The following is a 19032-nucleotide window of genomic DNA, read 5'->3' as shown; positions in this document are numbered from 1 at the left end:
TTCAGGCCATTTAATTAGCGCGACGGAAACGGAGCTGCGCTCTACCTGGTTACTTCAATCTTATCTGCATGTTTAAAGCGCCTGTGACCTTTTTCTGTGCCCCAGCCTCACTCGACTTGTCTCTACCTCCATTTTGTTTGTTGTTGTTGCCCTGAGCCCTTCCTCCTCGCACCGCTCCCGCCTCCCTGCTGCCCCTCCCATGCCCCTCCCCCCTCTCAAAGTGTATTAATGACAGTTGCTCCCGCGCGCAGCGTTCACGCGCAGCGATCGCGCCCAATCCGCGCCGAAGGTGCGCCAAAGGTAAGCCCGTCTACGCCCGTCCGCGCCTGGACCGCGCCCAGCGCCAGACCCCCTGGCCCTCGCATTACCCAGCCCTCCCGCATTACCTACGATGCCACCACCCTCCTAGCCCTTAACCCCGGCCGTCCCCCCAACTGCGTCCAAGCCGCTCCTGGACACACCCATGGACCTTTCTCATGCTACTCCTGCAAATTCATCAGCACCGTCAACAACTCCGCTACGATCACACCTCAGATTCCCGACACCAACCACCTACAATGCATCTTGCTCAACACCCGATCGGTCTACAGGCACGCCATTGACCTATGGAATCTACTAGACACCATCTCTCCGGACGTCGCCTTCCTTACTGAAACATGGATGAACGCCTCCTCCGCCCCAGACATCACCATTGCCATCCCAGAAGATTATAAGATCATACGCAAGGACCGTACCGGCCACACAGGAGGAGGAATCGCTATCGTCCATAAGAAATCCATCCACATCTCAACCAGCTCTGACGTCAATCTCGCCAACTCTGAACACCTTCACTTCCAGATCCACATCGACCCCAAGACCACACTCAGAGGCACCCTCCTTTACAGGCCACCAGGACCCCGCGCACAATTTAGTGAGGACATCACGGACTTCATCACTCCACATGCGCTCCCCTCCAAAGATTACATCCTTCTGGGAGACCTCAACTTTCACCTTGAAAAGAACAACGACCGCAACTCCACCACCCTTCTGGACAACCTCGCCAACCTCGGACTTAAACAACTGGTCACTTCCCCCACCCACATCGCAGGTCACACTCTCGACCCTATCTTCACCTCCAGCAATCATGTCTCCTTCAGCCACACTACGGCTCTCCTCTGGACTGACCACAGCTGCGTTCACTTTACATACAACAAGCCCAAACAAAACTACCACCCCCAACCAACTCTGCAAAGAAACTGGAACAAAATCACCATCGACCAGATCTCCTCATCGCTTCTTCTATACCCCCCAGCCCACTCCTCAAACCCCGACCAAGCCGCCACCAACCTCACCCTATGGCTATCCAACAGCGCCGACATCCTAGCACCACTGAAAAAACTACAAAGCAAACTTGGCAGCAAGAAGGCCTCATGGTTCAACGATGATCTTAAGAAATCCAAGAAACTCTGCCGCTCCCTTGAGAAGGCCTGGAAAAAAGACCCAACCACCAGCACCAAGGACGCCTTCAAAAACGCCACCCGCATACACCACCAACTGATTCGAAAGGCCAAGAAAACCGCCTTCAAGGAACGACTAGATAACAACGCCCACAACAGCAAGGAACTTTTCAACATCGTCAAGGAATTTACCAATCCCTCGGCCAACTCTAACGACATCACCCCCTCTCAAGCCCTCTGCGACTCCCTAGCCTCATTCTTCCACAACAAAATTGCAGACATCCACAACAGCTTCGACAACCAACCCGGAGACCAACCCACCCATCCATCTGCTGGACCTTCACCCCCCTCGAACATCCTTAATGACTGGAACCCAATCTCCACTGAGGACACCATCCGCCTGATGAACTCCATCCACTCAGGATCCCCCACAGACCCATGCCCTCACCACATCTTCAACAAAGCAGACTCCATCATAGCACCGCACCTCCGAGACGTCATCAACTGCTCCTTCAAATCCGCCACCTTCCCGTAAAGCTGGAAACACGCTGAACTCAGCGCCCTTCTGAAAAAACCCACAGCGGACCCCACCAAACTCAAAAATTACCGCCCCATCTCGCTCCTTCCTTTCCCGGCCAAAGTCATCGAGAAAGCTGTCAACAACCAGCTCGCCGCCTTCCTCGAAGCCAACAAATCCCTCGACTCCTCACAGTCCGGCTTCCGAGCAAAACACAGCACTGAGACCGCCCTCATCGCAGCAACAGACGACATTCGAACTCTACTGGACAATGGAGACACAGTCGCCCTCATCCTCCTAGACCTCTCCGCAGCCTTCGACACAGTCTGCCATAGCACCCTTCTACAGCGCCTCAGAAACATCGGAATCCAAGGAAAAGCACTGGAATGGATCACCTCGTTCCTCACCGGAAGAACCCAGAGAGTCCGCCTTCCACCATTCAAGTCAGAGGCCGCTGAAGTCATCTGCGGCGTACCACAAGGATCTTCACTCAGCCCCACCCTTTTCAACGTATACATGAGCCCCCTCGCGGCCATCGCCCGCCAACACAACCTCAACATCATCTCCTACGCGGATGACACTCAACTGATCCTGTCACTCACCAATGACCGTAGCGCCGCCAAAACTAACCTACACGAAGGAATGAAAGAAGTAGCCGAATGGATGAAACACAGCCGTCTGAAACTGAACTCAGATAAAACAGAAGTCCTCATCTTAGGTACCTCCCCCTCCGCATGGGACGACTCTTGGTGGCCAGAAGCCCTTGGAAAAGCACCCATCCCGACAGACCACGCACGGAACCTGGGCGTCATCCTGGATTCCTCACTTTCAATGAACAGACAAGTCAACGCCGTCTCCTCATCCTGCTTCAACATTCTTCGCATGCTCAAAAAAACATTTCGTTGGATCCCCTCCGAAACTAGGAAAACGGTCACCCACGCTCTGGTCACGAGCCGACTGGACTATGGAAACACCCTCTACGCCGGGACTACCGCTAAACTCCAGAAAAAACTCCAACGAATCCAGAACGCCTCAGCCAGGCTCATATTAGACATCCCGCGTAAAGAACATATCTCTGGTCACCTGAAAAACCTCCACTGGCTTCCCGTCAATAAGAGGATCACTTTCCGGCTCCTAACCCACGCACACAAAGCACTCTACGAAATCGGACTAGAATGCCTCAGCACACGACTGTCCTTCTACACCCCCTCCCGCCAGCTTCGATCTTCCAACCAAGCCCTTGCCACTGTACCTCGCATCAACAAGACCACCATGGGAGGTAGATCCTTCTCCTACCTGGCAGCTAAAACCTGGAACTCACTTCCCACTTACCTTCGCCTTACCCAGAACCACCTAGCATTCAGAAAGCAACTTAAAACGTGGATATTTGACAAGTAATTCCCCACCCCTCCTTAGCGCCTTGAGACCCTCTGGGTATGTAGTGCGCTATATAAATTCTCTGACTGACTTGACTTGACTTGAGTTCAAGAGTGCATGTGGAAACAGCTACATGGGCGGTTGACTGTGTGCATGAGTGTATTGATGAGTGAATGGATATCTCAATGCTACATGTCATAGTAAGTACATATGTAAAACACAGTACATGTGAGAGTTGGCATATATAAATAACTGTGCATGAGAGCCACTGAATGTGTGAGTGGCTGTATGGATCATTGTGAACTTGTATCAGGGATTGTATAAGAGAGTAAATATGTGTTAGTATATGTTTGAATAAGTAAGGTGTGTATAACTGTATAGTTGAGGAAATGGAGGTGAGATTGTTTCTTTGCATTACTAGGTGTGTGAGTAACTCCATGGATGAGTGACAGTGTGTGAGTGTCTGTATACACTGAGTGTATCTAAGGTTATATTAGAGTCTGAAGAGGTTTATCGTATTAGCACAAGAATGATGTCAAATGAGATGTCATCAGTGATGTCATCAGTGATGTCATTTGAGATGTCATCAGTGATGTCATCAGTGATGTCACTGACCATGTCATGAATGATGTAATATGTGACATCATCAGCTGTGGATTGCGGGTGCGCGATATATAGTTAGTGCAACTAACTATATATGGAATTTCAATGGTTTTGTGTGAGTAAAATAAGGTTTTTTAAATGCTAATTCCTAACTATATATGGTCTATAACCTATGGTTTTTTCAGTGAATTTTCAAGGGTTTTTAAATGCTAATTCCTAACTATATATGGTCTCTAACCTATGGTTTTTTCAGTGAATTTCAATGGTTTTTTAATAGCAAATATCATAAGCTGTCGAATGTCAAGTACATGGTAAGTAAAAAGATTTTCGTGTTTATGCACACTGATCTGCTTTGAATGCTGCCCCCCCTCCCCCTCATTTCTATTAGGAGTACTCTCTCTTTGCAGATAGTGAAGGGTAGTTAACGCAGGCCTTTGCCCCCGTTGTAATCCGTCGTGCCTGCTTCTCTCTCCATTTGATTGATTGTTATCCAAGCATTTACTGTTTTAGAATTGGTTCTCTTTGGTTCATTCTCTATTTACAAACAAGCACAGAGTCGCAATACTCTGTTTAGTCTTTGCAGATAGTGAAAAATCGTGTAAAAAAACAAAAGGAATCGAGCAAAATCAGTAGGCCACTAATGGGATCTCTTTTTGACCTCGCTAAAATAGAAACATTAGGAACAACCCCTCATGAGAAATACGAAACTAGTGAGATGAACTGAGCTCCACACCATGATGGCTGCAAGACAGCTCGGCTCCGCCACCCACCCCGCCCAAAATAACGATAAACTCTATGCAAATATTACAAATATATACAACACACCAGCAAAGTAACAGGGTAAAACATTTTATTAAATAACTATTTACATAACTATTTTATACTTTTTGTTGCCCGATCCGGCTAGCTCAATCGATCGAGCATGAAACTCATGCACTCTGATAGTTCAAAGTTTTGAGGAGTGCTTGTAACACTGTCTGAAGCTTATTTGCACTTGCTACAGCTTCACTATTCTCAATGTAAGTGGGGGCTGTTTGAGGACGTGACTGCATTTGAAAACAATGTGATGCGGTGCCACCCTAAACCGCTTGACGGAGGCCCCCGAGGGACGGTGTGATGGCGCGGACTCGGAGGGGGCGCTTGGCTCCGGCCCCCTCCCCAAGTCGTGTTGCCCTGGTGTGGCCTGAGATCGCCCCCGACATAGGTGGCCGGCTCCCGGGGTCAAGCGGAACTTTTTGCCTTTTGGTGACTCTTCCATTCTTGACCTTGTCCCACAATCCGTTTCACCTAAAGACACGCTGTAGTGGGGCGCCCCTTTACCGTTTCAGTTGCCATTCCGCCCGCTTTTGCTACACTGTGCCTCTTCCGCTATTCAGCTGTTTACCACCCGCTCTTTCGACTACAGCGTCTCGCTCACCATGTAGTTCAGTTGCTCCCGCTCTTGCGGTGCAGCGATAGGCGGCTGCCACAGGACTCTCAAAATGGCGGCCGGCTCTTCAGATTTGGGCGTGGTCCACTAAAATGGCCCTGGGACACCTTGGAAATCGGACGCTTGTCTGCTAGGTCTTGGACCCCATTCTCGAAAGCGTCCCCTCAGCCTTGAAGATTCTACAAAAGTCTTGGGGGCCCCCGACTCCCGCAGGCTTCTGGTGGGGAGCGGCTGCCATGATTGCTCGTGGAATGGCCACGACGGAGCTACGAGATGGTGGTGCTCTCATGCTGACGCCAGCTTCAGTCTGAAACATCCAGAAACACTGTAGACTACCAATTCGATCAGTTCCGGTAGCGCCCCAACGTGACCCGGTAGAGAAGAACTTGCCCTCCCCTCTTTGACTGCTGGTTCTTGTTGCCTGTCCCTTCTGTTGTCATTTAACAGAACTATTTAGCCTGCTGAAAGGGGTTGCGTTCCGACCGCTGATTGGTGGAGACATTTTGACTATATTCTGGACCTGCGTTGTCGCGTAATGCGTCATATGACGCGCCGCGTTAGCGCATCCGGAAGTGCTCCGGTGCGCGAAGCGCAGCTTCCCGGAAGCGATCCGGGGCGCGGCGCGCAGCGCGTAACGTAAGCATAACAGGTCATGTGACTTGTTAATAAAACTTTTCACTGGTTCATTTTACTTTTCTTATTCTAATGATGAAAGGCTTGGTCATATGACCTAAAAATTACGCTTTTTATTACTTTCGAACATTATTTTTTCTTAAACATATGTTATAATGTTCCAGGCTAATGTACTTTCCCGGAAAATTTACAACTGTCCTGCAAGTAAAATATATTCTTTTTTCGAGAAAAAGGGCGTTTCTTCGTCCCATGACGGAGCCGTTGAGCAAAAGAGGCTCGGCCTGCTGTCTTAGTCGCCGATACGCCTGAATATCAGATTCTTATCGATCACTTTATGTTGGAGGAGTAGAAAACACAACAGCCCTTGACCATTTATCTTTACTGCGTTCCTGCGTATTATACCTTTTACCCTTCATGTAATTGGACTGCTTTATTTCACTTGCCTTTTACTGATTCTAAAACAGTGACTATTATTAAAAACTTTACCAATGTAAATACTACTACCATGTTTTCTTTTAAAAACCTTTATTGTGAAAATGTCAGTATACAAATACGGGCCTATAACCACGTGGGCCGGCCACGGAGCAAACTGTAATCGTATATGATTAGTAGACATTTACACTGTAGAGGAACGTAACGGGCGGGCCATTAGGTTGCAAGAACTAAGGTGTCTAACAGTTGCGGAATCGGTGGACGTACATTTTATAATTAAAATACGACAGGGCCAGTTACAATAAAATTATCTAGATATACATTTGCGGGCAAGTACCATGGGTGATGTTAATTCGAACTTTCAATAGTACAGTAATCAATAACACATCAGAACTTAATATCAATAGGGATGTCGAAATATTCAATCAATTCTCGTCCCCGCCCGCCATGTGCTTCAAAACTGCATACGTATCTCGTGATATCAAGGTTGTGCAACCAGTACACAACAAGGAGTTACGAGTCCCATTTATTCCGGCGCCATTTTGGGCGAGGACGGGCAGGTCCAGGATATAGTCAAAATGTCTCCACCAACCATCGACTATGATGATGTTCATATGCTGTATTTATTAGAGTAACACTCATCTGTCCACATGAAATTAATTTGCCACAATCTAAACATGTCATTTTAATCTTTCCAAAGTTCTTCTAAATATTTGGGACCGTTTCCCTTGCCTCTGATGCTGTCAGTGCCACTTCTTTGGTGAATGTACTGGCAGGTCGGGGTTCTCCTCCAAATCTCTCTTTTGTGCAGCACTATAATTAATCGGTGCCACCTCTCCATATGACGATGCATGGTATAATTACCATAACTATATTTTTTTTCGGTTCCTCTGGAGAGTACATCGTGGCAGATGAGGCAGGTAACGTACCGGGCATTTACCTTTTTTGCATGTAGAGGAAAGGAAAAAAAATTCGAGCGTCCGAGTTCTAAGGTGTCCCAGGGCCATTTTAGTGGACCAGGCCCAAATCCAAAGAACAGGCCGCCATTTTGAGAGTCCTGTTGCAGCCGCCTGTCGCTGTAGCATCAAGAGCAGCCGAAACTCAGCTGAATGGCAACTGAAACGATAAAGGGGCGCCCCACTACAGCAGACGAGCCTCCACCTGGGGAGGCCCGTTCACGCCGCCTCCCCCCCCCCTTCGGGCACCCCACCCCGTTATTCGGAGCAGCATTGTAGGATGGCCACACCAGTGCGGCAACTTGCTAGACACCACCTCGGTGCCAACCGAATCTCAGCGCCTTGTGGTGTCTTCCATTCCGAAAATATTGTTGTGCTGCTTTCGGCCTATTCGCCGCAAGTGCGCACGCAACTCAGCTGCATAGCAAGTGAAACACCAAGGGGCGCCCCACTGCAGCCGAGGAACCTTCATCTTGGGGGCGACGCACAGCATCACATTGCTTTCCAATGCAGTCAGATCCTCAAACAGCCCCCACTGACTGACGCGAACTCACAGGCCAACGGGGCGCCCCACGCCGACTTTCGGCGCAGCATTGTAGGATGGCCACACCAGTGCGGCAACTTGCTGGACCCCACCTCGGTGCCATCCGGATCTTGGCGCGTTGCGCTGCCTTTGGCCCTATTCGCACATCGGTCCGCTACTGACGCCACCTCACAGGCCAACGTGGTACCCCACGCCGACTTTCGGCGCAGCATTGTAGGATGGCCACACCAGTGCGGCAACTTGCTGGACACCACCTCGGTGCCATCCGGATCTTGGCGCGTTGTGCTGCCTTCGGCCTATTCGTACATCGGTCCGCTACTGACGCCGCCTCACAGGCCAACGGGGCACCCCACGCCGACTTTCGGCGCAGCATTGTAGGATGGCCACACCAGTGCGGCAACTTGCTGGACCCCACCTCGGTGCCATCCGGATCTTGGCGCGTTGTGCTGCCTTCGGCCTATTCGCACATCGGTCCGCTACTGACGCGAACTCACAGGCCAACGGGGCGCCCCACGCCGACTTTCGGCGCAGCATTGTAGGATGGCCACACCAGTGCGGCAACTTGCTGGACCCCACCTCGGTGCCATCCGGATCTTGGCGCGTTGTGCTGCCTTCGGCCTATTCGCACATCGGTCCGCTACTGACGCCGCCTCACAGGCCAACGGGGCACCCCACGCCGACTTTCGGCGCAGCATTGTAGGATGGCCACACCAGTGCGGCAACTTGGTGGACACCACCTCGGTGCCATCCGGATCTTGGCGCGTTGTGCTGCCTTCGGCCTATTCGCACATCGGTCCGCTACTGACGCCGCCTCACGTGCCAACGGATTTTCTACGCTTTTTATACCCTATGCCGCATAACAGGTCATGTGACTTGTTTATAAAACTTTTCATTGGTTCATTTTACTTTTGGTTTCCTAATGATGGAAGGCTTGATCATATGACCTAAAAATAACACTTTTCATTGGATGAAAACTTTTTTTTTTCCCAAACGATGAAAGCCCCACCTTGTTTCTGGATGTTTCAGACTGAAGCTGGCGTCAGCATGAAAGCACCACCATCTCGTGGCTCCATCGTGGTCATTCCGCGAGCAATCATGGCAGCCGCTCCCCACCGGAAGCCTGCAGGAGTCGGGGGCCCCCAAGACTTTTGTAGAATCTTCAAGGCTGAGGGGACGCTTTCGAGAATGGGGTCCAAGACCTAGCAGACAAGCGTCCGATTTCCAAGGTGTCCCAGGGCCATTTCAGTGGACCAGGCCCAAAAAGGAAAGAGCCTGCCGCCATTTTGAGAGTCCTGTGGCAGCTGCCTATCGCTGCACCGCAAGAGTAGGCGCAACTCAGCTGAATGGCGGATTTTGGCACAGTGTACCAAAAGCGGGCGGAATGGCAACTGAAACGGTAAAGGGGCGCCCCACTACAGCAGACGAGCCTCCACCTGGGGAGGCCCGTTCACGCCGCCTCACCCTCCCCGGGGCACCCCACGCCGTTATTCGGAGCAGCATTGTAGGATACCAAAACCAGTGCGGCAACTTACTTGACATCACCTGGGTGCCATCCACATCTCAGCGCGTTCTGCTGCCTTGGGACTATTCGCACAACAGACCGCTACTGACGAGCCACCCCCCGGGACGCCCCACGCCGTTATTCGGAGCAGCATTGTAGGATACCAAAACCAGTGCGGCAACTTACTGGACATCACCTGGGTGCCATCCACATCTCAGCGCGTTCTGCTGCCTTGGGACTATTCGCACAACAGACCGCTACTGACGAGGCCACCCCCCGGGACGCCCCAAGCCGTTTTTCGGAGCTGCATTGTAGGATACCCAAAACCAGTGCGGCACCCAGGCAACATCACCTGGGTGCCGTCCAGAACTCAGCACGTTGTGCTGCCTTGGGACTATTCGCACAAAACACAGCTACTGACCATTGTTGCTTCTTTTTTCCTAAAAATGTTTAAATGTTTTTACTGTTTTTGTTGCGTTGTATATATTTATAAGTTATTAAAGTTTTATAATCCTCCTACTTTGTTGGAGTGCTATATATTTTTAATGTGACACATAATTGTAAAAACTTTGATGTACAAAGAGGCATCCCTGGAATCTTCCGCTTCAGGCTCGGTCCCCTCCCCAATCACAATACAGGATGGTTTTCAGATAGTAGGAACGCGTGTGGTGTGACGGATCTCATCGGGTGGGGGCCTTGATCTACTGTAACTCCTTTGAAGAGGGGTGATTCTTTACAGCTGGGGCCATAAACTACATCTGCAGGGCTAGGTGATAGCCTGGGACCGGCCTGGACAATCGGACACAGAGGAAGAGGAGTGTCAGAGGGTGCGGTAGTGAATAGGGCGAAAGGGAGGTGTCGGGCGGGCAGGGTGTGATTCTCAGGGAAGAGCAGCGCAGATGGGGGGAGGTTTATTGCCCATGCATAAGACAGAGAGCGGGGGTGACCAGTGCCTGGGGGAGATGCTTGCGAGGGTGGGGAGCCATGCTAAGGATCGACAGTGTGCAGAGAGTGGGTCTGGTCAAGGCATCTAAAATGGCTGCCGTGCACGACAAAAGTGTGGCATTTGAAAAAAGGCAAGATGGCGCAGACAATGTTTATCAACACTTCCTGATTTCCTTCGAATCGAACGTTAACAGACGTTATCTCTCCCACACTACCGGTCCCCCTGGGCTTAAACGCCGAGATCGTAGGGACTGCATCCCGTGGAGATAGGCCGAGACGTCACTCAGCAGAAAAAAAAGAAAAAAAAAAGTCTATAAACATACAATAAGTTAAAAGTCAATCATTCTTGTTTCCTTGTAGTATGCTCCCCAGTCCGCTTCCCGTTACGCGAACCGGGTGCACCCCACGAAATTTTTTTTTTAAAGCCTCCACATCCAGGGAGGATCTACTATGCCCCCTTATGGTCATTTGCCCCTTCGCTTTGGCCTCCTCTTGTCTCTCGATCCTACCGAGAGACAAGATGGCTGCCGCTACGGACTGTTTGGAATGTTTACAGACACCGGAGAGCCAATCAGCTTCGCTTCGCAAAGCTCCGTAACGCGAAAAGTACGCAAAACGGAGCGCTACCCGGGACGCTGTCACAGATATATATCTTTTTTTGAACGTTAATTTCTCAAAATCCACTGGAGCACATATATTGAGACCTAGCAAAGGCACATCGGGCTACCAGTCCCTACAATTTTGCCAAGTTTCGTGCAAATCCATTCAGCCGTTCGGGCTAAAAGTGAGGCCAACCGCCCTATGGAAATTAACATGGGAAAAACGCGTTTTGGGACCCCCTTTTTTCTCGGCCCCCCCTTGACGAACCCCCCCCCCAAATTTTCAGCTGCTCAGAAACAAAATGTTCCTGAAAATTTCAGCCAATTCCGTCCACAAACGCCAAAGTTATTAGACATAGAATTTTCGAAAATCCCATAGAGAAAAAATCCTAACTATGTATACCTACTGGCGACCGCCAGTAGGTAATATATATATTACCTACTGGCGGTCGCCAGTAGGTATATATAGTTAGGATTTTTTCTCTATGGGTTTTTTGAAAATTCTATGTCTAATAACTTTGGCGTTTGTGGACGGAATCGGCTGAAATTTTCAGGAAAATGGCACATTTTGTTTCTGAGCAGCCCTTGAAAATTTGGGGGGGGTTCGTCCAGTGGGGGCCGAGAAAAAAGGGGGGTCCCAAAACGTGTTTTTAACATTGAGTTTTCCATAGGGCGGTTGGCCTCACTTTTAGCCCGAACGGCTGAATGGATTTGCACGAAACTTGGCAAAATTGTAGGGACTGGTAGCCCGATGTGCCTTTTGTAGGTCTCAATATATGTGCTCCAGTGGATTTTGAGAAATTAACGTTTAAAAAAAGATATATATCTGTAACAGCGGACCGGTTAGCGCTCTGGTTCGCGGACTTTTCGCGCAACGGAGCTTTGTGAAGCGAAGCTGATTGGTTCTCCGGCGTCTGTCAACATTCCAAACAGTCCGTAGCGGCCGCCATCTTGTCTCTCGGTAGGATCGAGAGACAAGAGGAGGTCAAAACAAAGGGGGAAATAACTATAAGGGGGCATAGTAGATCCTCGCTGACCCCCTAGGTTTGATGTGGAGGTTTTAAAAGGGCCCCGCGGGGCAAAAAAAAAACAAAATAATAATAATCGAACGGCTGAATGGATTTGCACGAAACTTGGCAAAATATTAGGGACTGGTAGCCCGATGTGCCTTTGCTAGGTCTCAATATATGTGCTCCAGTGGATTTTGAGAAATTAACGTTGAAAAAAAGATATATATCTGTAACAGCGCTCCGCTTCGCGTACTTTTCGCGTTACGGAGCTTTGCGAAGCTGATTGGTTCTCCGGCGTCTGTCAACATTCCAAACAGTCCGTAGCGGCCGCCATCTTGTCCCTCGGTAGGATTGAGAGACAAGAGGAGGCCAAAGCGAAGGGGGAAATGACCATAAGGGGGCATAGTAGATCCTTCCTGACCTCTTAGGTTTGATGTACCATTTTGCCAAGTTTGGTGTAATTCCGTTCAGCCATTCAGGCTGTAGACGTATGTAAATGTCCTATGGAAAATTGCATGGGGAAAACACATTTGAAAGTGTTGAAATTTAGAACCAATTAAAATGTTACTTTGGTTTTGTATTTGTGTGTGATGAAAGTTAATTGGTTATGTATATATGTCAAATGAGAGGAAACCACAGCCATTTTGTGATACTACTGTCTGAGGTACATTTGTGAGGAATTTTTGGTGGTGAATTTCTGGTGTTTGATTTACACAGTACTAACACTTCTGCTACTTTTAAAAAGGTGAGTTGTTAATTTGTAAGGGGAACTATGTTGTACACTTGAAGATAATTTGAAAAATGTTTTCTGTTATTTATTTGCAGTCCTTCTGTTATACTAAATACTTGATGAAGTTAGTTTTATATTATGTATTACTAAAAACGATAAATGAAAGTGATTATTTTTTTCTGCAATTTACAGCAAGCAATTTCAAAATAAAATGGCTCACAAGGAAGAGACCGTGGCAATTTCTTTTGAATTGTCCACTACATTGATTGAAATTGAGAGCACCAATAATGAAATATTGTCACAAGGAGGACATGACTTGTATGATTCCATTAGATTGATTGAAATGGACAGCACCAAGAATGAAATATTGTCACAAGGAGATGACTTGAATGATTCCACTACATTGATTGAAATTGAGAGCACCAATAATGAAATATTGTCACAAGGAGGAGATGGCTTGTATGATTCCATTAGATTGATTGAAATGGACAGCACCAATAATGAAATATTGTCACAAGGAGGAGATGACTTGAATGATTCCACTACATTGATTGAAATTGAGAGCACCAATAATGAAATATTGTCACGAGGAGATGACTTGAATGATTCCACTACATTGATTGAAATGGACAGCACCAATAATGAAATATTGTCAGAAGGAGGAGATGACTTGAATGATTTTTTTGATCAATCTCTTGATGGCGAATTTATCGAGTGTTTGGAGACCATAGAGTTACAAGAATCATCATTGCAGACTTTTAATGAGGAGATTCCAGATGAGATGATTGAAGAGGAAATTACTGATGAGGACATGTTACTAGTTGTTTCAAATTTAGAAAATTCTGAAGAATAAATTTATATTTAGAAATCAAAAATTGTTTGAGACATTATTTATTTTTATTTTTAATTTATGAGGTTGTAGCGAAGTGATTGTAGTATAAAATGAGACTTATAGTATAGAGTGCAACATTTTTATGTTACATGGTAAGTTTACTCATATTTACTTCCCTTCTGCCACTATATTATCTCCAATGTGTATTTGACATGTCTTCTTCATCTCCGGCCTCCTTTCTCTCACTGTGTGTCTCCGATGCATCTTATCGCTGGTATTTTGTGTAATTACAGAAGAGAGTAAAATAAAATAGTTCGGAACGTGAAAAGGGGGCAAAGTAGAGTACTCCTCACCCCCTAGGCCTTTTTAGGCGGTCCCAAAAGGATCAGTTTCTGCTTTCCTGAGAGATTATGGTATGAGTTCCATATACCACAATAACTTGCATTACAACATGCAAGATATCTATCTCCTATTACCAACTTTTGGAGATATTCGCGCTAAGCGCGAATATCTCCAAAAAGTAACACCTGCCCTGAGCAGTTCTTAGCCATGTTATCCAATGGGAGGTGGATAACATGGCTAAGAGTATTAGCTCGATAATGCATGAATATCGCTGAGTTTTTAGCGATATTCATGCATTGCGGCCGTTTATTATCGCATTTGCGATAAACCTTGATAATAGTAAGGTTTATCTTCGATAATTTCTGACGATGCTTAGTGGTAAAAAATTGGTTGGTAAGCATCGTTAGCGATAAATATCGCTTAACTTTGGTAATATGCCCCAACGTCTGTTAACGTTCGATTCGAAGGAAATGAGGAAGTGTTGAAAAACATTGTCTGCGCCATCTTGCCTTTTTTGAAATGCCACACTTTTGTCGTGCACGGCAGCCATTTTAGATGTCTTGACCAGACCCACTCTCTGCACGCTGTCGATTCGTAGCATGGCTCCTCACCCTCGTAAGCATCTCCCCCAGGCACTGGTCACCACCGCTCTCTGTCTTATGCATGGGCAATAAACCTTCCCCCATCTGCGCTGCTCTTCCCTGAGAATCACACTCTGTGCCCGCCCGACACCTCCCTTTCGCCCTATTCACTACCGCACCCTCTGACACTCCTCTTCCTCTGTGTCCGAATGTCCAGGCCGGTCCTAGGCTATCAGCTAGCCCTGCAGATGTAGTTTATGGCCCCAGCTGTAAAGAATCACCCCTCTTCAAAGGAGTTATAGTAGATCAAGGCCCACACCCGATGTGATCCGTCACAGCACACGCGTTCCTACTATCTGAAAACCATCCTGTATTGTGATTGGGGAGGGGACCGAGCCTGAAGCGGAAGATTCCAGGAATGACTCTTTGTACATCAAAGTTTTTACAATTATGTGTCACATTAAAAATATATAGCACTCCAACAAAGTAGTAGGAATATAAAACTTTAATAACATATAAATATATACAACAAAACAAAAACAGTAAAAACATTTAAACAACGAAGAGACCGTGGCAATTTCTTTTTAATTATCCAATAGATTTATTGAAATTGACAGCACCAATAATGAAATATTCTTGTCAGTAGCGGTCTGTTGTGCGAATAGTTCCAAGGCAGCAGAACGCGCTGAAATCTAGATGGCACGAAAGTGATGTCTAGTAAGTTGCCGCCCAGCAAAAAACGGCGTGGGGCGCCGCGGGGGTGAGTGAGTCCAGTAGGCACCACAGCTATTCTTACCGGCATTGCAGAATTACTGCTGGGGACAATGCCTGTGCTGTAGCAGGGTCACAGCAGAAACAAAAAGGATTCTGTTGAAGATGTTGTTGGTTTTCAATTTGAAAACAGTTCTGGTGTCAACTGCTATGCTAATGTAGTGGTTAATGTTTTGTTTTCTCTAGAAAATGTAAAAGAGGGGGAGGCAGTCCAAAGTTCCGTTAAAAGGGCAAAGGAAAGGATCGGTGGTTTGAACTATCAGTCAAAAAGGGGAGGGGGTGCAATAATTTTTCCTACCGGGTCACACTGTGCTTTCACCGGAAGTAAGGTCTGCAGGATTGTAGTAATTCAAAGTGAGGCTGGCGCCAGCATGGGAGCGCCGACGTCCCGCGGATACAGTTTCGTCACTCCACGGGCGATCATGGCAGTCATTCCCCATCGGGGGTCGGAGACTCCCGCGGCTCCTCTAGAATCTTCAAGGTCGTGGAGGACTACGGTGGTGGAGTCAACCAGTGACCGGGCCATTTCTTTATGTTGGGCCCGCTCTTGCCAGGTCGACCGCCATTTTGAGAGTTCGGCAGCTACTGGCGATCGCGGGGTCACATGAGCGGACGGGCTCCACCCTGCCGGGCGAGACGTTGCAGCATGGCCACAGTGGAAGAACCGTTATCTAGGTCGTTCCGAAACTGTGCAGCACTGTAGTTGTTAGGATGCCACCGCCTGGAGCGCTGAGGGTGCAGCTGGGAAGCCTCCACCTGGGGAGGCGGGAGAGGCCTGTTCGCACCGTCTCTCCCTCCCAGTGCACCCCACGGCGTCTCGCTTGAGATTTGTTATGGCCGGACCAGGCGATGAGGACGAGGGGGGGGTCGGAGGCATGTGCAAGACATCCCCCTCCAGTGTTGTCGCAGCCATTATAAAAGAAAGAAGTGTCCCGTCCGTCTTCGGGCCGGGCTTCCGGTGGATGTCGGCCGGACGCCCCTGGCTCTGGCCCCATGAACGGGTTTCTTGGTTTATCGGCTGCAGCCGGATCCCGTCGGCCTCGGCCCCCCGACCGTTGGTGGTCGGACCGGAAGAGCATGTGGCGGGACTACCTGCAACTCTCAAGGGCCACCGCGGCCGGACTGGGAGAGAGAGGGGAGGGTCGAGGAGACATTCCCCCCCCCTGCAACTGTTCAGCGTTGTAAAGGCAATCCCCTGGCCGGGTCCCGCTGGTCTCGGCCTCTCCTCCGGCTACACCCTACGTTAGGATCTCCTGGCCGAGGCGTGGCAGCAGGACCTGCCTTATATGGGCTGCTCCCGGCTGGGCGTAGCCGGAACCCTGCCCCACCTTGGAAGTTTCCAGAGTGGGGGTGGATGTTCTACTGACTTGCATTTTCCCTAGTCTATCGATTTTTTTGGCGTGGCAGGCGGTGGGACAGCGAGGGGTGATTTGGTTTCTCTTACTGTTTTTCTGGTCTCTCACCACTGGCATATTTTAACGTTTTCTTGTTTCTAGGACATTAATAGGTTTTATCATTACGTTATGTTATCGTTTCTTTGTTCGTTGTTTAATAAAAGTTCATGTTCATCAGTGGCCTACTGATTTTCGTTTTCCTATTTTTTTCTTTCCAGGTTGTTTCATGGTAAAGTTTCTGTTAACAGGATACAGTGATCACTTCGTTATTATTGCATATGTCCTTTTCACTAGGGGTGCTCTCTGGTCGGGCCAGATGACGTATCTCTAGTAAATGGTCCGGGTGAAAAAGGTGCATCAATCAGTGGGGAGTAGATAGGCATGACAGATTACAACGGGGGAGAACGGTCCGCATTACGTACCCTTTCACTACTTGCAAAGATTTTCCTACGTTTATTTGCAAACAGGGAATACCTCCAAAAAGAACTAATTCCCAAACAGTCAATGTTCGGACAATCAATCAATCAATGAGGAATGAAATAGGTACGACGTGTTAAAGGCTTGCGTTACCTACCCTTCACTATCTGCAAAGGGAGATAGAATATTCCTATTCTTCCTCGTTTGCAGGTAGAGAAGATCGTTAAGAGAATTAACTTCGAACAATTCAATGCTCGATTGAAACAATCAACAAGGGGTACTGTGAACACAAATGAACGCCGCTTATATACATACGCATTGCTATTTTCAACAGGTTGTTCCTAATGTTTCTATTTTAGCGAGGTCAAAAGAGATCCCATTAGTGGCCTACTGATTTTGCTCGATTCCTTTTGTTTTTTTACACGATTTTTCGCTATCTGCAAAGACTAAACAGAGTATTGCGACTCTGTGCTTGTTTGTAAATAGAGAATGAACCAAAGAGAACAATCAATCAAATGGAGAGAGAAGCAGGCACGACGGATTACAAAGGGGGAAAGGGCTGCGTTAACTACCCTTCACTATCTGCAAAGAGAGAGTACTCCTAATAGAAATGAGGGGTGGGGGGCAGCAATCAAAGCAGATCAGTGTGCATAAACACGGAAAAAAAAATTCTTACCACGTACTTGACATTCGACAGCTTATGATATTTGCTATTAAAAAACCATTGAAATTCACTGAAAAAACCATAGGTTATAGACCATATATAGTTAGGAATTAGCATTTACAAAACCTTGAAAATTCACTGAAAAAACCATAGGTTATAGACCATATATAGTTAGGAATTAGCATTTAAAAAACCTTATTTTACTCACACAAAACCATTGAAATTCCATATATAGTTAGTTGCACTAACTATATATTGCGCACCCGCAATCCACTGCTGATGATGTCACATATTACATCATTCATGACATGGTCAGTGACATCACTGATGACATCACTGATGACATCTCAAATGACATCACTGATGACATCTCACTTGACATCAATGATCACATCACTGATGATATCATTCATGTGACAATACAATGCATCTCCTCACATTTTAATATAACCTCTGTTTCACCCAGTGTTAAAAACAGAGTATAATTTTTGAAACCATTGACACACCAATACTAGTTACTACATACGTACTCACTGATTCCTACGTCTACACACACATTCACTCATTCACCCATACAATCATTCATACATACAATCACTCATGTTTACAACACAATCATATGCACTCATACACCTATACAGACACTCACACTCTGCCACTCATCCATGGAGTTACTCACACACCTAGTCAGTCCTGTAAAGAATCAATCACACTTCCATTTTCTACTCTATACAGTTAAACATAGAGCACCTTACGTTTTCAACCATATACTAACACATACTTTCTCTCTTATACAATCATTGATACAAGTACACATTGATCTGTACAGAGTCACACACCTCCCATCCAGCCACACACACACTCAGTCTCCCATGCAAATACTTGGGCAATCAATCAATAACCCATATAGTTACTCATATAGCTACTGATCAACACATGCAGCAGTTTACAGAACAACAGACATAATGATGCACAAATTAAGACAGTTTAGTCACTAACCCATGCACTCAGTGAGACACATTTAATCACTCACTCATACATTCAGTCATGCACCTACTAAATCCTTCGTCCAGACACTTATACATCCACTCATTCTTCAATATGTAAGACATATTTTAACTTTACAGAAACATAGTCACTGGATGTTGTCATCAGTGATGTCATTTGAGATGTCATCAGTGATGTCATCAGTGATGTCACTGACCATGTCATGAATGATGTAATATGTGACATCATCAGCAGTGGATTGCGGGTGCGCAATATATAGTTAGTGCAACTAACTATATATGGAATTTCAATGGTTTTGTGTGAGTAAAATA

This window comes from Lissotriton helveticus, chromosome 4_1 (genome assembly GCF_964261635.1).
Source record: "Lissotriton helveticus chromosome 4_1, aLisHel1.1, whole genome shotgun sequence".
NCBI lineage: Eukaryota > Metazoa > Chordata > Amphibia > Caudata > Salamandridae > Lissotriton > Lissotriton helveticus.
Note: the sequence above shows the minus strand (reverse complement) of the source record.